The sequence below is a fragment of the Heterodontus francisci genome, chromosome 4 (assembly GCF_036365525.1).
Source record: "Heterodontus francisci isolate sHetFra1 chromosome 4, sHetFra1.hap1, whole genome shotgun sequence".
Classification (NCBI taxonomy): Eukaryota; Metazoa; Chordata; class Chondrichthyes; order Heterodontiformes; family Heterodontidae; genus Heterodontus; species Heterodontus francisci.
In genome coordinates this window covers 9,017,745-9,037,712 of record NC_090374.1, presented here as the reverse complement: position 1 = coordinate 9,037,712, position 19,968 = coordinate 9,017,745, and the positions used below count along the sequence as shown (strand labels likewise).

The 19,968-nt window shown below is 57.0% G+C and overlaps 1 protein-coding gene across 3 annotated transcripts in view; it reads right to left on the bottom strand.

Moving 5' to 3' along the window:
• ttc33 (tetratricopeptide repeat domain 33) overlaps positions 1 to 12,301 on the bottom strand; it is a 218,383-nt gene extending 206,082 nt beyond the window's left edge. For 2 of the 3 annotated variants that reach the window (XM_068029117.1, XM_068029118.1), the window contains exon 1: positions 12,093 to 12,299. The gene's annotated coding sequence lies outside the window, so the exon portion shown is untranslated. Of the gene's footprint in view, positions 1 to 12,092 lie in introns of all 3 variants that reach the window. The other variant, XM_068029119.1, reaches the window with a different exon arrangement.
• Positions 12,302 to 19,968: the final 7,667 nt, after the last annotated feature.

Genomic DNA, 19,968 nt, shown 5'->3' with positions numbered 1-19,968 from the left:
GGGGAGAGGGCGGGGAGAGCGCGGAGGGGAGAGGGCGGGGAGAGCGCGGAGGGGAGAGGGCGGGGAGAGCGCGGAGGGGAGAGGGCGGGGAGAGCGCGGAGGGGAGAGGGCGGGGAGAGCGCGGAGGGGAGAGGGCGGGGAGAGCGCGGAGGGGAGAGGGCGGGGAGAGCGCGGAGGGGAGAGGGCGGGGAGAGCGCGGAGGGGAGAGGGCGGGGAGAGCGCGGAGGGGAGAGGGCGGGGAGAGCGCGGAGGGGAGAGGGCGGGGAGAGCGCGGAGGGGAGAGGGCGGGGAGAGCGCGGAGGGGAGAGGGCGGGGAGAGCGCGGAGGGGAGAGGGCGGGGAGAGCGCGGAGGGGAGAGGGCGGGGAGAGCGCGGAGGGGAGAGGGCGGGGAGAGCGCGGAGGGGAGAGGGCGGGGAGAGCGCGGAGGGGAGAGGGCGGGGAGAGCGCGGAGGGGAGAGGGCGGGGAGAGCGCGGAGGGGAGAGGGCGGGGAGAGCGCGGAGGGGAGAGGGCGGGGAGAGCGCGGAGGGGAGAGGGCGGGGAGAGCGCGGAGGGGAGAGGGCGGGGAGAGCGCGGAGGGGAGAGGGCGGGGAGAGCGCGGAGGGGAGAGGGCGGGGAGAGCGCGGAGGGGAGAGGGCGGGGAGAGCGCGGAGGGGAGAGGGCGGGGAGAGCGCGGAGGGGAGAGGGCGGGGAGAGCGCGGAGGGGAGAGGGCGGGGAGAGCGCGGAGGGGAGAGGGCGGGGAGAGCGCGGAGGGGAGAGGGCGGGGAGAGCGCGGAGGGGAGAGGGCGGGGAGAGCGCGGAGGGGAGAGGGCGGGGAGAGCGCGGAGGGGAGAGGGCGGGGAGAGCGCGGAGGGGAGAGGGCGGGGAGAGCGCGGAGGGGAGAGGGCGGGGAGAGCGCGGAGGGGAGAGGGCGGGGAGAGCGCGGAGGGGAGAGGGCGGGGAGAGCGCGGAGGGGAGAGGGCGGGGAGAGCGCGGAGGGGAGAGGGCGGGGAGAGCGCGGAGGGGAGAGGGCGGGGAGAGCGCGGAGGGGAGAGGGCGGGGAGAGCGCGGAGGGGAGAGGGCGGGGAGAGCGCGGAGGGGAGAGGGCGGGGAGAGCGCGGAGGGGAGAGGGCGGGGAGAGCGCGGAGGGGAGAGGGCGGGGAGAGCGCGGAGGGGAGAGGGCGGGGAGAGCGCGGAGGGGAGAGGGCGGGGAGAGCGCGGAGGGGAGAGGGCGGGGAGAGCGCGGAGGGGAGAGGGCGGGGAGAGCGCGGAGGGGAGAGGGCGGGGAGAGCGCGGAGGGGAGAGGGCGGGGAGAGCGCGGAGGGGAGAGGGCGGGGAGAGCGCGGAGGGGAGAGGGCGGGGAGAGCGCGGAGGGGAGAGGGCGGGGAGAGCGCGGAGGGGAGAGGGCGGGGAGAGCGCGGAGGGGAGAGGGCGGGGAGAGCGCGGAGGGGAGAGGGCGGGGAGAGCGCGGAGGGGAGAGGGCGGGGAGAGCGCGGAGGGGAGAGGGCGGGGAGAGCGCGGAGGGGAGAGGGCGGGGAGAGCGCGGAGGGGAGAGGGCGGGGAGAGCGCGGAGGGGAGAGGGCGGGGAGAGCGCGGAGGGGAGAGGGCGGGGAGAGCGCGGAGGGGAGAGGGCGGGGAGAGCGCGGAGGGGAGAGGGCGGGGAGAGCGCGGAGGGGAGAGGGCGGGGAGAGCGCGGAGGGGAGAGGGCGGGGAGAGCGCGGAGGGGAGAGGGCGGGGAGAGCGCGGAGGGGAGAGGGCGGGGAGAGCGCGGAGGGGAGAGGGCGGGGAGAGCGCGGAGGGGAGAGGGCGGGGAGAGCGCGGAGGGGAGAGGGCGGGGAGAGCGCGGAGGGGAGAGGGCGGGGAGAGCGCGGAGGGGAGAGGGCGGGGAGAGCGCGGAGGGGAGAGGGCGGGGAGAGCGCGGAGGGGAGAGGGCGGGGAGAGCGCGGAGGGGAGAGGGCGGGGAGAGCGCGGAGGGGAGAGGGCGGGGAGAGCGCGGAGGGGAGAGGGCGGGGAGAGCGCGGAGGGGAGAGGGCGGGGAGAGCGCGGAGGGGAGAGGGCGGGGAGAGCGCGGAGGGGAGAGGGCGGGGAGAGCGCGGAGGGGAGAGGGCGGGGAGAGCGCGGAGGGGAGAGGGCGGGGAGAGCGCGGAGGGGAGAGGGCGGGGAGAGCGCGGAGGGGAGAGGGCGGGGAGAGCGCGGAGGGGAGAGGGCGGGGAGAGCGCGGAGGGGAGAGGGCGGGGAGAGCGCGGAGGGGAGAGGGCGGGGAGAGCGCGGAGGGGAGAGGGCGGGGAGAGCGCGGAGGGGAGAGGGCGGGGAGAGCGCGGAGGGGAGAGGGCGGGGAGAGCGCGGAGGGGAGAGGGCGGGGAGAGCGCGGAGGGGAGAGGGCGGGGAGAGCGCGGAGGGGAGAGGGCGGGGAGAGCGCGGAGGGGAGAGGGCGGGGAGAGCGCGGAGGGGAGAGGGCGGGGAGAGCGCGGAGGGGAGAGGGCGGGGAGAGCGCGGAGGGGAGAGGGCGGGGAGAGCGCGGAGGGGAGAGGGCGGGGAGAGCGCGGAGGGGAGAGGGCGGGGAGAGCGCGGAGGGGAGAGGGCGGGGAGAGCGCGGAGGGGAGAGGGCGGGGAGAGCGCGGAGGGGAGAGGGCGGGGAGAGCGCGGAGGGGAGAGGGCGGGGAGAGCGCGGAGGGGAGAGGGCGGGGAGAGCGCGGAGGGGAGAGGGCGGGGAGAGCGCGGAGGGGAGAGGGCGGGGAGAGCGCGGAGGGGAGAGGGCGGGGAGAGCGCGGAGGGGAGAGGGCGGGGAGAGCGCGGAGGGGAGAGGGCGGGGAGAGCGCGGAGGGGAGAGGGCGGGGAGAGCGCGGAGGGGAGAGGGCGGGGAGAGCGCGGAGGGGAGAGGGCGGGGAGAGCGCGGAGGGGAGAGGGCGGGGAGAGCGCGGAGGGGAGAGGGCGGGGAGAGCGCGGAGGGGAGAGGGCGGGGAGAGCGCGGAGGGGAGAGGGCGGGGAGAGCGCGGAGGGGAGAGGGCGGGGAGAGCGCGGAGGGGAGAGGGCGGGGAGAGCGCGGAGGGGAGAGGGCGGGGAGAGCGCGGAGGGGAGAGGGCGGGGAGAGCGCGGAGGGGAGAGGGCGGGGAGAGCGCGGAGGGGAGAGGGCGGGGAGAGCGCGGAGGGGAGAGGGCGGGGAGAGCGCGGAGGGGAGAGGGCGGGGAGAGCGCGGAGGGGAGAGGGCGGGGAGAGCGCGGAGGGGAGAGGGCGGGGAGAGCGCGGAGGGGAGAGGGCGGGGAGAGCGCGGAGGGGAGAGGGCGGGGAGAGCGCGGAGGGGAGAGGGCGGGGAGAGCGCGGAGGGGAGAGGGCGGGGAGAGCGCGGAGGGGAGAGGGCGGGGAGAGCGCGGAGGGGAGAGGGCGGGGAGAGCGCGGAGGGGAGAGGGCGGGGAGAGCGCGGAGGGGAGAGGGCGGGGAGAGCGCGGAGGGGAGAGGGCGGGGAGAGCGCGGAGGGGAGAGGGCGGGGAGAGCGCGGAGGGGAGAGGGCGGGGAGAGCGCGGAGGGGAGAGGGCGGGGAGAGCGCGGAGGGGAGAGGGCGGGGAGAGCGCGGAGGGGAGAGGGCGGGGAGAGCGCGGAGGGGAGAGGGCGGGGAGAGCGCGGAGGGGAGAGGGCGGGGAGAGCGCGGAGGGGAGAGGGCGGGGAGAGCGCGGAGGGGAGAGGGCGGGGAGAGCGCGGAGGGGAGAGGGCGGGGAGAGCGCGGAGGGGAGAGGGCGGGGAGAGCGCGGAGGGGAGAGGGCGGGGAGAGCGCGGAGGGGAGAGGGCGGGGAGAGCGCGGAGGGGAGAGGGCGGGGAGAGCGCGGAGGGGAGACCGCAGAGTGGAGAGCGCGGGGAGAGCGCGGAGTGGAGAGCGAGGGGAGAGCGCGGGGAGACCGCAGAGTGGAGAGCGAGGGGAGAGCGCGGGGAGACCGCAGAGTGGAGAGCGAGGGGAGAGCGCGGGGAGACCGCAGAGTGGAGAGCGAGGGGAGAGCGCGGGGAGACCGCAGAGTGGAGAGCGAGGGGAGAGCGCGGGGAGACCGCAGAGTGGAGAGCGAGGGGAGAGCGCGGGGAGACCGCAGAGTGGAGAGCGAGGGGAGAGCGCGGGGAGACCGCAGAGTGGAGAGCGAGGGGAGAGCGCGGGGAGACCGCAGAGTGGAGAGCGAGGGGAGAGCGCGGGGAGACCGCAGAGTGGAGAGCGAGGGGAGAGCGCGGGGAGACCGCAGAGTGGAGAGCGAGGGGAGAGCGCGGGGAGACCGCAGAGTGGAGAGCGAGGGGAGAGCGCGGGGAGACCGCAGAGTGGAGAGCGAGGGGAGAGCGCGGGGAGACCGCAGAGTGGAGAGCGAGGGGAGAGCGCGGGGAGACCGCAGAGTGGAGAGCGAGGGGAGAGCGCGGGGAGACCGCAGAGTGGAGAGCGAGGGGAGAGCGCGGGGAGACCGCAGAGTGGAGAGCGAGGGGAGAGCGCGGGGAGACCGCAGAGTGGAGAGCGAGGGGAGAGCGCGGGGAGACCGCAGAGTGGAGAGCGAGGGGAGAGCGCGGGGAGACCGCAGAGTGGAGAGCGAGGGGAGAGCGCGGGGAGACCGCAGAGTGGAGAGCGAGGGGAGAGCGCGGGGAGACCGCAGAGTGGAGAGCGAGGGGAGAGCGCGGGGAGACCGCAGAGTGGAGAGCGAGGGGAGAGCGCGGGGAGACCGCAGAGTGGAGAGCGAGGGGAGAGCGCGGGGAGACCGCAGAGTGGAGAGCGAGGGGAGAGCGCGGGGAGACCGCAGAGTGGAGAGCGAGGGGAGAGCGCGGGGAGACCGCAGAGTGGAGAGCGAGGGGAGAGCGAGGGGAGAGCGCGGGGAGAGCGCAGAGTGGAGAGCGAGGGGAGAGCGCGGGGAGAGCGCGGGGAGACCGCAGAGTGGAGAGCGAGGGGAGAGCGAGGGGAGAGCGCGGGGAGACCGCAGAGTGGAGAGCGAGGGGAGAGCGCGGGGAGACCGCAGAGTGGAGAGCGAGGGGAGAGCGCGGGGAGACCGCAGAGTGGAGAGCGAGGGGAGAGCGCGGGGAGACCGCAGAGTGGAGAGCGAGGGGAGAGCGCGGGGAGACCGCAGAGTGGAGAGCGAGGGGAGAGCGCGGGGAGACCGCAGAGTGGAGAGCGAGGGGAGAGCGCGGGGAGACCGCAGAGTGGAGAGCGAGGGGAGAGCGCGGGGAGACCGCAGAGTGGAGAGCGAGGGGAGAGCGCAGGGAGACCGCAGAGTGGAGAGCGAGGGGAGAGCGAGGGGAGAGCGCGGGGAGAGCGCGGGGAGAGCGCGGGGAGAGCGCGGGGAGACCGCAGAGTGGAGAGCGAGGGGAGAGCGCGGGGAGACCGCAGAGTGGAGAGCGAGGGGAGAGCGCGGGGAGACCGCAGAGTGGAGAGCGAGGGGAGAGCGCGGGGAGACCGCAGAGTGGAGAGCGAGGGGAGAGCGCGGGGAGACCGCAGAGTGGAGAGCGAGGGGAGAGCGCGGGGAGAGCGCGGGGAGACCGCAGAGTGGAGAGGGGAGAGCGCGGGGAGACCGCAGAGTGGAGAGGGGAGAGCGCGGGGAGACCGCAGAGTGGAGAGGGGAGAGCGCGGGGAGACCGCAGAGTGGAGAGGGGAGAGCGCGGGGAGACCGCAGAGTGGAGAGGGGAGAGCGCGGGGAGACCGCAGAGTGGAGAGGGGAGAGCGCGGGGAGACCGCAGAGTGGAGAGGGGAGAGCGCGGGGAGACCGCAGAGTGGAGAGGGGAGAGCGCGGGGAGACCGCAGAGTGGAGAGGGGAGAGCGCGGGGAGACCGCAGAGTGGAGAGGGGAGAGCGCGGGGAGACCGCAGAGTGGAGAGGGGAGAGCGCGGGGAGACCGCAGAGTGGAGAGGGGAGAGCGCGGGGAGACCGCAGAGTGGAGAGGGGAGAGCGCGGGGAGACCGCAGAGTGGAGAGGGGAGAGCGCGGGGAGACCGCAGAGTGGAGAGGGGAGAGCGCGGGGAGACCGCAGAGTGGAGAGGGGAGAGCGCGGGGAGACCGCAGAGTGGAGAGGGGAGAGCGCGGGGAGACCGCAGAGTGGAGAGGGGAGAGCGCGGGGAGACCGCAGAGTGGAGAGGGGAGAGCGCGGGGAGACCGCAGAGTGGAGAGGGGAGAGCGCGGGGAGACCGCAGAGTGGAGAGGGGAGAGCGCGGGGAGACCGCAGAGTGGAGAGGGGAGAGCGCGGGGAGACCGCAGAGTGGAGAGGGGAGAGCGCGGGGAGACCGCAGAGTGGAGAGGGGAGAGCGCGGGGAGACCGCAGAGTGGAGATACAGGACATGTGAATCTATCGAGAGGAGGCAGAAAGGCTGCAATTCTTTTTGGAGAGGTGGTGTTAGAGCAGCTGAAAGACTCTTTGTCTGGATTGTTTGAGGGAGGGAGAGGAGGCCGGAAGACTCAGGGGTGGGGCTGCCAAAACCTGTACGGAGCCCCTGTATTTGTATTGGTGCTGATTTCCATCCTGCACACAGGGAGCTCCCTCCCCACCCCAGCTGCTTACTCAGTACAACTGCAGTTGCCCGGGTGAAGACACTCTTTGAGTCTCGCCGGCCCGGTCGAAGAAGCCTCCCCCAACTGGAAGGTAACTGGAAGTTTTGGTCCGACTGTATTAAGGTGCTCCAACGAGCAGTTGAAGCCAACATCCCTCGCAGCCTTTCTCTCCCGTCCTCCACTCAATCACCTATCCTCCTCTTTTCCTTTACCTTCCTACCCCTGTCCTCCTCTACTCCCACACCATTTTGTTTAAAGTTTTTTTTTTCTTTAAAACTTGTCAATTAGCTTTTTTTGTTTCGGGTGGACATGGCTCTTAGACCCCATGGCAAGCCCTTCTTCACTGGTGGTGGGGCGCTCCCGCACATATGCTGCTGCAGCAGCTGCAGCAGTTCTTGTCGCCCCGTCACCTTTTCAGCTAATTTCAAAGCATGGGGTCAGGAGCTACAACCATCCAAACATGACGATACAGGCATGCATGAAAGCAATGGCCGAAGTTGTTGGCTCCGCCACCATTGTTGCTGCCTCTAAAATGTATGGGAAGACTGTTCCTCCTAAAGACTGAGCGGGCGGTGTCCCTGGCCCTGAGCAAGGGGCTCACCATGGGCGGCACCTTTCTGCCAGTGGACCTCCCTCCCCCCAACCCCCCCGAGGCCACTGCGCAGTGGGTCAAATGTCCCACCCTTCATTCCTGGTGAGCTCCTCCTCCCCCACCTGCACCATCTGGGGAAACATAGAAAATAGGAGTAGGCCATTCGGCCCTTCGAGCCTGCTCCGCCATTCATTATGATCATGGTTGATCATCCAACTCAGTAACCTGTTCCCGCTTTCGCCCCATACCCTTTGATCCCTTTAGACCCGAGAGCTATATCTAACTCCTTCTTGAAAACATACAATGTTTTGGCCTCAACTGCTTTCTGTGGTAGCGAATTCCACAGGCTCACCACTCTCTGGGTGAAGAAGTTTCTCCTCAGCTCAGTCCTGAAAGGTTTGCCCCGTATCCACAGACTATGATCCCTGGTTCTGGACTCCCCCACCATCGGGAACATCCTTCCTGCATCTACCCTGTCAAGTCCTGTTAGAATTTTATAGGTTTCTATGAGATCCCCCCTCACTCTTCTGAACTGCAGTGAATATAATCCGAACCAACTCAATCTCTCCTCACGTCAGTCCCGCCATCCCAGGGAGATAAAGACAGGATTCACCCCAGTCCTGCTCAGTCTGCGGGGGAACAGCCTCCAGCAGTATAGTCCTTCCGCCACCAGCTCTTTATGGAGCTGGCATGGGAGAAGGTTACAGAAGGCCAAATTAGTGTTGAGTTCCTAGAGGGGCGGCCTACCGCGTCTTCTGGACCTCGGACAGGACGCGGTGCCATGCCTGCTAGGGGGTGGGGCAAGTTCTGAAGAGCTGCCCCAACCTCTGGGCCACCAACTCCACCTCGGCGGCCCAGGGGGCCACCACAGCACCTCCCTTACTCCCCCGACACCTGCAACAATCACTGTTCAGGAAGTTCTGGAGGCAGTGAAAACCGGTGGAGAGGGGGAGACCCGTCCGGGTGGAAGGAAGGTGCAGCGCAAAGCAAAACACCCAAAGGCAAGCCCCCTGGATAAGGAAAACAGTCCTGGGCCTGAGCACGGCCATGCAGCTGAGCTTGGGCCCAGGAAATCTGGGCAGGGGGGCACGGAGGGAGAAGCAGAAGCCTCTACCGAAATGGAGGTCTCCGAGCCTCCACGCCCCTCTCTCAATAAGAGGAGGAGACAACCCTCCTATGAGGAGGGCCATGAGTTGCAGGGCCCATCTCCTGGCGAGGGTCCTCGGGCTCCCCCAGCCAACAGCCCCATGAGGGCCGAAAGCCCTGGGCGGGAAATCTCTGTTCCTCGGGATGCCCCTATAGCTTTGGGAACTCCCGAGGGGGGCCAGCCCATGGTGGGGGAGCCTATGCACCCCACAGGAGAAACGATTCCTTTGGCAGATGGGTCGGGTGTCCCGAGTGGGGGCAAGACCTGTGAGGACGGCAGCACCAGCAGGCACGGCCTGGAGGTCCGCCCCACAGTGTGTGATGGGTGTGTCGGCTCCTGGCAATGACGACCCAGAGAAGGATGGGAACTCGTCAACGACGGATCGTCCATCACAGATCCAGAAGGAATAGGCCTCCTGGTCCATACCTATTACAGTGCCTTGTTCTCTCCGGATCTGTCCAGTGAAAACCTGCCGAAGGTCAGCCCGGAGGGCATCGAAGGATTGGAGGCTCCGCTCACGTTGGTGGAGCTGACTGGCGCCCTCCACCAGCTCTCGAGGGGCAAATCCCGGGGACTGCACGGACTGACCGTGGAGTTCCTCAGGGCATTCTGGGACATTACGTCTGGGGTTACGCCTGTGACCGGGGAGCTGCCCCTCTCATGGCACAGGGCGGTCATCGTCCTGCTGCCTAAGTGGGGTGATCTCCGCTTGATTAAGAACCGGTCTCATTCCTCAGCACGGATTATACGATCTTTGCTTGGGCTATGTCTACCCACCTGGGCTCTGTGCTGGACCACATGATCCACCCCGACCAGTCCTAAACGGTCCCGGGCCATCCAGGCCAACATCCAACTAGTCCAGGACCTGATCCATCTTTCCCAGAGGACTGTTCTGTCAGTCGCCTTTCTCTCCCTCGATCAGAAGGCGGCATTCGACAGGGTGGATCTCGAATACCTTATCGGGGCTCTGCGCACATTTGGACTTGGGCCGCATTTTTCGGCCCGGGTCCGACTTTTATACACTGCCACAGAGTGTCTGGTTAAAGTTAATGAGTCCTTGACAACGCCCCTTCGCTTTGGGAGAGGAGTGCGTCAAGGATGCCCCATGTCCGGCCAATTGTATATCATTTGCGTGGAGCCATTCCTGTGTCTGCTTTGCAGGAGATTGACAGGTTCGGTTCTGCGCGGGCCAGCCATGCAGGTCATCCTCTCGGCTTACGCCGATGACGTGCTCCTCAAGGTCACGGATCCCGTTGACTTGCGGAGAATGCACGAGTGCCAGTAGACCTTTTCTGCTGCATCCTCTGCAAGGATCGACTGGGAGAAATGTTCCAGCCTCCTGGTGAGTCAGTGGCAGGTGGACACCTTTTGCATGGAGTACCACACACCTCCTCTATCTGGGAGTCCACCTTAGCCCCGCTGAGGAAGCCTGGCCGGCAAACTGACAGCAGCTGGAGGCGAAAGTCACCACTCGGCAGGGGCGCTGGACAGGACTGCTCCGAGTGCTTTCCTACAGGGGCTGAGCACTGTTCATAAACCAAATTGATGGCCTCGATGCTGTGGTACCAGTTGGTCACTTTGGCCCCAACCCCTGCATTTGCCAAGATCTAGAAGAAACTCGTCAATTTCTTCTGGGAAACACTGGGTCTCTGCCATGGTCCAGAGTCTCCCAATTGAGGAGGGCGGCCATTTGCTGGTGTGCGTCCGCACCCAGGCTGCGACTCTCCGCCTTCGGACCCTGCAGAGATACCTGTACGTGAGTGTCCTCCCAAATGGTGTGCGCTGGCGACGCATTTTTTTCCACCAGGGCACTGCCTTCAAGACAACACAGCTCCTGGTGGATAACGTTACCCGCGTCTCTCTGAGGGAGTTACCCGTCTTTTACCAGGATCTATTCAGAGTCTGGAACATGGTCACCTCCCCCATCGGGTTAGATGCAGAGTAAAGCTCCCTCTACACTGTACCATCAAACATTTTCAGGGTAACCTTAGCCAGAAGCCCTGGTGTTCCATGATTATGTGGATGGTACAGAGTTTCTCCACTGCTCTCTCGATGCAGTTTGTTCTCGTCCTGCTCTGTGTGCCAACCATCATCTTTTAGGAACAGTCAGAGGTCAGTGAATGGATGTTCAAGGTCAAGACTAACCACAAAACTCAAGGATAAAAAGGAAGACCTCCCCTCTACCATCCATGCACCTGTGAATGAAGCAACTCATCACTATTCAATTAGCTAACAGCAGTGGCTATGTTTTAATGTGAAAAGTCTTGTAACTGGGACAGGATGCAGAGCCATATTATTTCTGGCTGCCAGGAGTGAAGACTGTGCGTGTTGATCCTTTCTGTGGAAGGATTCAGTATCCAACAACTTGTACTTATAAAACGCCTTTAATATAATAAAACGTCCCAACGCTTTTCACAAGAACGATAAAGCAATATGAAATTCTGAACTACGAGGCAATATTAGGGCAGGGGGCCAAAGGTATGGTCCAAGAGGTAGGTTTTAAGGAGCGTTTTAAAGGAAGAGAGGGGGGTAGAGAGACAAAGATTTAGGGAGGAAATTCGAGAGCTTGGGGCCTTGACAGCTGAAGGCACAGCCACCAAAGGTGGAGCGATTAAAATCAGTGATACTGAAGAGGCCAGAATTACAGAAGCACAGATATCTTGGCAGGTTATGGGGCTGGAAGAGATTACAGAGATAGGGAGGGGCGAGGCCATGGAGGGATTTGAAAACAAGGATGAGAATTTTAAAACGGAGGCGCTGCTTGACCGAGAGTCAACGTAGGTCAACGAGCATAGGGGTGACAAGGGAATGGATTTGTTGCGAGTTAAGAAAGGGCAGCAACGTTTTGGATGACTTCAAATTTATGGAGGGTAGAATGTGGGAGAGCAGCTGCAGTGCGTTGGAATAGTCAAGTCTAGAGATTCCAAATGTGGGAATGAGGGTTACACAAGGGACAATCTGCACCTGCCTGGAGCTTCCAGCATAATCCTGGGACCCCCATTAACAAGGGCCAGCCAGCTGCCCTCACTGTGATACCACCATGTGCACTACAGCATGGCTACCCGACCCGAACCCGACGGCGTGTCGTGTTCGGTTTGGGTCGCACTTCTGGGTCCAGCATTCGGGCTGGGGTCGGGTCGGGCTGGGTCAGACGCACACTATCACCACCTACGGGTAAGTGGCTCCAATGTTAATGTACTTTTTGGACTAGAAAGGTTGCTTAGTTACAGTTTTTTTTTAAGCTTGTGCAGATAAGCAAAGTGAAAAACAGAAGCTAGGTTAACTGGTGGTCGGGTCAGGCGCGGGAAAATAATGAAAGGACTCGGTTCGGGTTGGATTTCATTTGCAGACCCGAGCTGGCTTTTAATGTGCACTATCATCAAGCCAAGCTTAACACAGTGACCTGGTCAACAAGTGCAGAGGGTGAGGGAACTGGCATTAATCTTCCAGTCACGAACAACACGCCATCAGAACCCACTCCTCTAACTCACTACCACAACATATCATCCCAATATATAACCAATACTGGCCTCTCGCTAAAGGTAACTGAAAAATAAAATAAATAAATAATAAATATTAGCAATTCATACATTAAATATTTACATTGCATACTATTATGTTGAATGTATAGAATATATAATTAACATACAGCATATATTAAAATGTTAGAAACCAGTGTTTATATATCAAACATTTAACAGTACAGTGCATATTAAAATGTTAGATTTATTTATTACTAATTTTCATATAACAGCTAGATTATACATTTTAATATCCAGCTAGCTGTTTATAATATATAATCAAATTAATAACTATATATTAATTTACGGTTATTATTGATATTTATTATGATAGTGTCCAGGCTCAAACTGCGCTGCCATTACCTGTTTGCTGCTCCTGGATTGTTCACTCTCTCGAAAACATCACATTTCCCGGCTCACAAGTTCCAAACTTAGGCCCGACGCCCCGGGGCTTCCGTTCCAGGCCTTGCCCGGTGACCAGCCGCCGCTCCGGGAGCAGCGGGACCTCGATTACAGGCCGACCACCTCGCAAGGCCCGGTTACTATGGTCACGCCCCGGTCTAGCGCATGCGCACTCACATCGGGCGCCGTATGCGCGCATGCGTACTCACTCCGAAGAAGGGTCATTGACCGGAAACGTTAACTCTGCTTCTCCTTCTACAGATGTTGCCAGACCTGCTGAGTGATTCCAGCATTTCTTGTTTGTATTTTGCTTTTATATGCGTACCCACTCTCCCTCCCCAGCCGCAGAGAGGCAAACAGCAGAGTTGCAGCAAGGAGCTGTATTTATTTTGCAGGCTGTCTTCCCCATCAGCTTTTACGGTTATTTTTTTTTGAGTGGGTGTTGGGCACCAAACCACAAATAACCATTAAAATAAAAGCAAAATACTGCAGCTGCTGGAAATCTGAAATGAAAACAGAAAGTGCTGGAAAAACTCAGCAGGTCTGGCGGCATCTGTGGAGAGAGAAGCAGAGTTCTGATGAAGGGTCACTGACCTGAAACGTTAACTCTGAAGAAGGGTCACTGCCCTGAAATGTTAACTCTGCTTCTCTCTCCACAGATGCCGCCAAACCTGCTGAGTTTTTCCAGCACTTTCTGTTTTTATACCACAAATAGCTGTCTTATTGAACCTCCTTATTGAGTGTCATAACTTGCAAGGCTATGGACCAAGTAGTGGATTAGATTGGGCGGCTAGTTTTCTCGGCCAGCATGGTGGGCTGAATGGCCTCCTTCTGTTCTGTAATTTTTCTGTGGTTCTATTGTTACTCAGCCCCAGAACCTGTTCCACCATTCAATCAGATCATGATCTATACCTCAACTCCATTTACCCTCAGTACAAAAGCAAATTAGTTCTGAATACTGGTGAGAATGTCGGTTCCTCTGAGAAGTGCAGCCAGAGCCAAGTCCATGGCTGGTTCAGCTGTACAGTGGGACAGGAGGAAGATCGGGAAAGCAATAGTGATCGGGGATTCGATAGTTCAGGGTACAGACAGGTGTTTCTGCGACTGTAGACGTGAATCCAGCATGGTATGTTGCCTCCCTGGTGTCAGGGTCAAGGATGAGCAAAGATGAGTGCAGTTCAAATGATTGGTCAGAATATAAAGAACAGCAGAGAATGACAGAAAGGTTAATCAGGAGAAAGAAATTAGAGTATGAGAGGAAGCTATCTAGAAATGCAAAAATGGATAGCAAGAATTTCTACAGGTATTTAAAAAGGAAGAGAGTAACTAAAGTGAGTGTTGGTCTTCTAGAGTGAGAATGGGGATTGAATAGTAGATAATAAGGAAATGGCAGATAAAATGAACAAATATTTTGCTTCTGTCTTCTCTATAGATGATACAAAAAGCATTCCAGTATTAGCTGTAAATCAGGAGGTGGAAAGAAGAGAGGAACTTGGCGAAATTACAATCACCAGGGAAGCAGTACTGAGCAAACTGATGGAGCTGCGGACTGACAAGTCCCCGCATCCTGATGGGCATCATCCTAGGGTCTTAAAAGAGGTGGCTAATGAGGTAGTAGATGCGTTAGTGCTAATTTTACAAAATTCACACGATTCTGGAAAGGTTCCATCGGAAAATAGCAAATATAACCTGTCTATTCAAGAAGGGGGAGAGGCAGAAAACAGGTAACTATAGACCAGTTAGCTTGACGTCTGTCACGGTGAAAGTGTTAGAATTGATCATTGAAGGTAATCGGGAATAGTCAGCATGGTTTTGTGAAAGGGAAATCATGTTTAACCAATTTATTGGAGTTCTTTGAAAGAGTGACATGTGCTGAGGATAAAGGGGAGCCCATTGACATAGTGTACTTAGATTTCCAGAAGGCATTTGATAAGATGCCACATCAAAGGTTATTGAGCAAAGTAGGAGCTCATGGTGTAGGGGGTAACATATTAGCATGGATAGAAGATTGGCTGGCTGGCAGAAAACAAAGAGTATGCATAAATGGGTCCTTTACTGATTGGCAGGATGTGATGAATGGAGTCCTGCAGGCGTCTGTGCTGGGGCCTCAATTTTTTACAATTTATATCAATGACTTAGATGAGGGGAGCAATGGCACGGTAGCTAAATTTGCAGATGACACAAAGATAGGTAGGAATGTATGTTGTGAAGAGGACATAAGGAGGTTGCAGACTGATATAGATAGGTTGATTGAGTGGGCAAAAATCTGGCAGATGGGAGTATAATGTGGGAAAAATGTGAAGTTGTTCACTTTGGCAGGAAGAATAAAAAAGCAGAGTATTACTTAAATGGAGAACGACTGCAGAACTCCAAGGTGCAGAGGGATCTAGGTGTTCTAGTGCATGAGTCACAAAAAGATAGTATGTAGGTGCAGCAAGTAATAAAGAAGGCTAAAGGAATGCTATCCTTTATTACGAGAGGAATTGAAAATAAAAGTAAGGATGTTATACGGGGCATTGGTGAGACCACATCTCGAATACTGTGTGCAGTTTTGGTCTCCTTATTTAAGGAAGGATGTAAATGCATTGGAGGTGGTTCAGAGGAGGTTCAGTATATTGATACCTGGAATGAGCTCATGAGGAAAGGTTGGACAGACTGGGCTTTTTTCACTGGAGTTTAGAAGAGTGAGGGGAGACTTGATTGAAGTATATAAGATCCTGAACAGTCTTGACAAGGTGGATGTGGAAAGGATGTTTCCTCTTGTGGGGGAGTCAAGAACTAGGGGGCACAGTTTTTAAATTAGGGGTCGCTCTTTTAAGACAGAGATGAGGAGACATTTTATCTCTCAGAGGGTTATGCGACTTTGAAACTCTCTGCCTCAGAAGGTGGTGGAGGCGGGGTCATTGAATATTTTTAAGGCGGAGGTAGACAGATTCTTGTTAGGTAAGGGAATCAACGGTTCTCGGGGGTAGATTGGATTGTGGAATTCGAGACAGAAAAAGATCAGCCATGATCTTATTGAATGGCGGAGCAGACTCAAGGGGCCAAATGGCCTACTTCTGCTCCTAATTCGTATGTTCGTATGATGTCACAGAGCAGCTGTAGAGTACCCTGACCGGGGGCAGGGGGGAGGATGAACAGCCAGTGGTCATGGTCCATATCGGTACCAACGACATAGGTAGAAAGAGGGATGAGGTCCTGCAGGCAGATTTTAGGGAGCTAGGAAAGAAACTAGCAAACAGAAGCTCAGAGGTAGTAAGTATAGAATTTTTAAAAATTCATTCATGGGATGTGGGCGTCGCTGGCTAGGCCAGCATTTATTGCCCACCCCTAATTGCCCTTGAGAAGGTGGTGGTGAGCTGTCTTCTTGAACCACTGCAGTCCTTGGGGTGTAGGTATACCAACAGTGCTGTTAGGAAGGGAGTTCCAGGATTTGGATCCAACGACAGTTCCAACTATATATTCAACTATAGAAGTAAGAGAATAGAGTGCATACATGCATGGCTGGAGAGATTGTGCGAGAGAGAGGGCATTGGGGATGTGGGACCTGTACAGGCAGGACAGGATGCACCTGAACATAGCTGGGACAAATGTCCTCGTGGGGTGATTTGCTAGTGATATTGGGGAGGGTTTAAACTAACTTGTCAGGGAGATGGGAACCAGGAGGTAACATTAGAGAGGAAAAACAAGGTGCACAAAGAATTGGGAGATAGAGATAGCACGAGAGAAACAAATAGGTGTTCGGTGGGGTCAGAGTAAGAGGGAAAACAATAAGGTCTAAACTAGGTTTACTCTGCATGTATGTGAACACACGGAGTGCAGTAAATAAGGTTGGTGAGCAGCAGACACAGATGGCCATGTGGGAGTATGATGTTGTGGCGATAATGGAGACCTGGCTCAAAAAAGGGCAGGACTGGGTACTAAATATTCCCACTAGAAGGGTGTTCATGAAAGATAGGGAAGGAAAGAAAGGAGGAGGGTGGCTGTATTCATTAAAGGGAATATTACAGTGCTGGAGAGAGAGGAGGTCCTGGGGTAGTGTGGGAGGTGGCAGCAAGGGCATAATCCATTTGGTTAGAGATACCATTACAGCATTAGTGTATTCTATATCTTGCCCACTAGTTGGTGGCCTATAGAGTAACAAATTTGCAAGGAAATTACAGAGAGGTGCAAAAACGATAGAGTAGTTATAATGGGGGACTTTAGACTATTACTATCCCAGTCTATATTAGGATAATTAAAGGGCAGAGGGGGGAAGACTTTCTAAAATGTGTTCAGGACACTTATCTAGATCAGTGTGTTTCCATTCGATAAGGTGCCACACAAAAAGTTAATAGGCAAGATAAGGGCTCATGGTGTTGGGGTAATATATTAGCATGGATAGATGATTGGCTAACAGACTGGAAGCAACGAGTGGGCAGAAACAAGGCATTTTCAAGTTGGCAGGCAGTGAATACTGGGGTGCCGCAACGATCAGTGCTGGGGCCTTAGCTATTTACACTCTAATCTCTGTCTCTTCATCTAAGTCATTAGCTAACTTAGATACATTATATTAATGATACAAATGTAGGTGGAAAGGTAAGCTGTGAGGAGGACACAGAGCAGCTGCAAAGAGATATAGACAGGTTAAGTAAGTGGGCAACAAGATGGCAAATGGAGTATAACGTAAGGAAGTGTGAAGTTATTCACTTTGGTCATAAGAATAGAAAAAAACAAATCTTCGATGTTCAGAGAGACTCGGGTGTGCTTGTACAAGGAATGCAGAAAGTTAATTACTTGCTGTACTGCACATTAAGATGGCAAATGGCATGTTGGCCTTTAATGCAAGGGGATTGCACAGGAATAAGGAAGTATTGCTACAATTGAACAGGGTTTTGGTGAGACCACATTTCAGCCAATTCAATTCTCTCCGCGTGATATCAAGAAATGACTGAAGGCACTGGATGCTGCAAAGGCTATGGGCCCTGACAATATTCCGGCAATAGTACTGAAGACGTGTGCTCCAGAGCTAGCCACACCACTAGCCAAGCTGTTCCAGTACAGCTACAACACTGGCATATACCCTGCAATGTGGAAAATTGCCCAGGTATTTCCTCTACACAAAAAGCAGGACAAATCCAACCCGGCCAATTACCCCATCATTCTACTCTCAATCATCAGTAAAGTAATGGAAGGTGTCATTGACAGTGCGATCAAGTGGCACTTGCTTAGCAGTAACCTGCTCAATGACGTTCAGTTTGCATTCTACCAGGGCCACTCAGCTCCTGGCCTCATTACAGCCTTGGTTCAAAAATGGACAAAAGAGCTGAACTCAAGAGGTGAGGTGAGAGTGACTGCCCTTGATATCAAGGCAGCGTTTGACTGAGTATGGCATCAAGGAGCCCTAGCAAAACTGAGGTCAATGGGAATCAGGGGAAAATTCTCTATTGGTTGAAGTCATTCCTTGCGCAAAGTAAGATAATTGTGGATGTTGGAGGTCAATCATCTGAGCTCCAGGACATCACTGCAGGAGTTCCTCAGGGTAGTGTCCTAGGCCCAACCATCTTCAGCTGCTTCAATGAACTTCCTTCAATCATAAGGTCATAAGTGGGGCTGTTCACTGATGATTGCACAATGTTCAGCACCATTCGTGACTCCTCAGATACTGAAGCAGTCTGTGTAGAAATGCAACAAGACCTGGACAATATCCAGGCTTTGGCTGATAAGTGGCAATTAGCATTCATGTCACACAAGTGCCAGCCAATGACTATTTCAAACAGGAGAGAATCTTACCATTTCCCCTTGACATTCAATGGCATTACCATCGCTGAATCCCCCACAATCAACATCCTAGGGGGTGACTATTGACCAGAAACTGAACTGGAGTAGCCATATAAATACCATGGCTACAAGAGCAGGTCAGAGGCTAGGAATCCTGCGGCGAGTAACTCACCTCCTGGCTCCCCAAAGCCTGTCCACAATCTACAAGGCACAAGTCAGGAGTTGATGGAATACTCTCCACCTGCCTGGATGGGTGCAGCTCCAACAACACTCAAGAGGCTCGACACCATCCAGGATAAAGCAGCCCGCTTGATTGGCACCCCATCTACAAACATTCACTCCCTCCACCACCGACGCACAGTAGCAGCAGTGTGTACCATCTATATGATGCACTGCAGCAACGCACCAAGGCTCCTTAGACAGCACCTTCCAAACCCGCGACCTCTACCACCTAGAAGGACAAGGGCAGCAGACGCATGGACACCACCACCTGCAAGTTCCCCTCCGAGCCACACACCATCCTGACTTGGAACTATATCGCCATTCCTTCACTGTCACTGGGTCAAAATCCTGGAACTCCCTTCCTAACAGCACTGTGGGTGTACCTACCCCACATGGACTGCAGCGGTTCAAGAAGGCAGCCCACCACCACCTTCTCAAGGGTAATTAGAGATGGGCAATAAATGCTGGCCTGGCCAGCGACGCCCACATCCCATGAACGAATAAAAAAATCATCTGGAATACTGTATGCAATTTTGGTATCCACATTTAAGAAAGGATTTACTTGCACTCGAGGCAGTGCAGCAAACATTCACTAGATTGGTCCTTGGGATGAGGGGATTGTCCTATTATGAGAGACTAAGTAAATTAGGCCTGTATTCTCTGGAGTTTAGAAGAAAGAGGTGATTTCATTGAAAACATAATGGGGGCTGCATAGGGTGGCCATTGAGAGATTATTTTCTTTGCTCGGGGAATCTAAAACATAGGCCACAGTCTCAGGATAAGGGACCGATCATTTAGGACTGAGATGAGGAGAAATCGCTTCATTCAAAGGATTGTGAATCTTTGGAATTCTCTACCCAGAGGGTTGTGAATGCTCCATCATTGAATACATTTAAGGCTGGGATAGATAGATTTTTGGTCTTTCAGGGAATCGGGGGATATGGGGAGCAGGTGGGAAAGTGGAATTGAAGCCTAAGATCAGCCATGATCGTTCTGAATGTTGGAGCAGGCTCGATGGGCCATATGGTCTACTCCTGCTCATATCTCTTATGTTCTTGGGTTCAGCCCAATGAGGAAGGAGGCACTGCTGGATCTGGTTCTGGGGAATGAGGTGGATCAAGTGTCAGTTGGGGAACATTTAGGGGACAGTGGTCATAGTATCATAAGATTTAGGTTAAGGACAAGGAACAATCCAGAGTAAGAATAATTAACTGGGGGAGGGCCAATTTCAATGGGGTGAGAATGGATCTGGCCCAGGTAAATTGGAATCAAAGACTGGCAGGCAAAACTGTAACGGAACAATAGGCTGCCTTTAAAGAGGAGATACTTTGCTACAGTTTTAGTACCATCCTACACGGGGAAGAGGTAGGGCAAACAAAGTCAGAGCTCCCTGGCCGATGAAAGAGATAGAGCATAAGGTGAAGCAGAAAAGGGTGCATATAACAGATGTCAGGTTGATAATCCAAGTGAGAACTAGGCTGAAGACACAAAGTTCAGAGGGGAAGTGAAAAAAAATAAGAGCAGCAAAGACAAAATATGAGTAGAGACGAGCAGCCAACAGAAAAGGGATTCCAAAAGTCTTCGATTGACATATAAACAGTAAAAGGGTGGTAAAAGGAGGAGTGGGGCCGATTATGGACCAAAAAGGGGATTTACACATGGAGGCAGAGGACATGGCTGAGGTACTGAGTACTTTGCATCTGTCTTAGCAAGGAAGAAGATGCTGTCAAAGTCATAGTGAAAGAGAAGGTAGTTGAGGCACTGAATGGGCTAAAAATTGATAGAGCAGGTATTAGAAAGGCTGGCTGTACTTAAAAGTTGATAAATCACCAGGACTGGATCAGATGCATCTGAG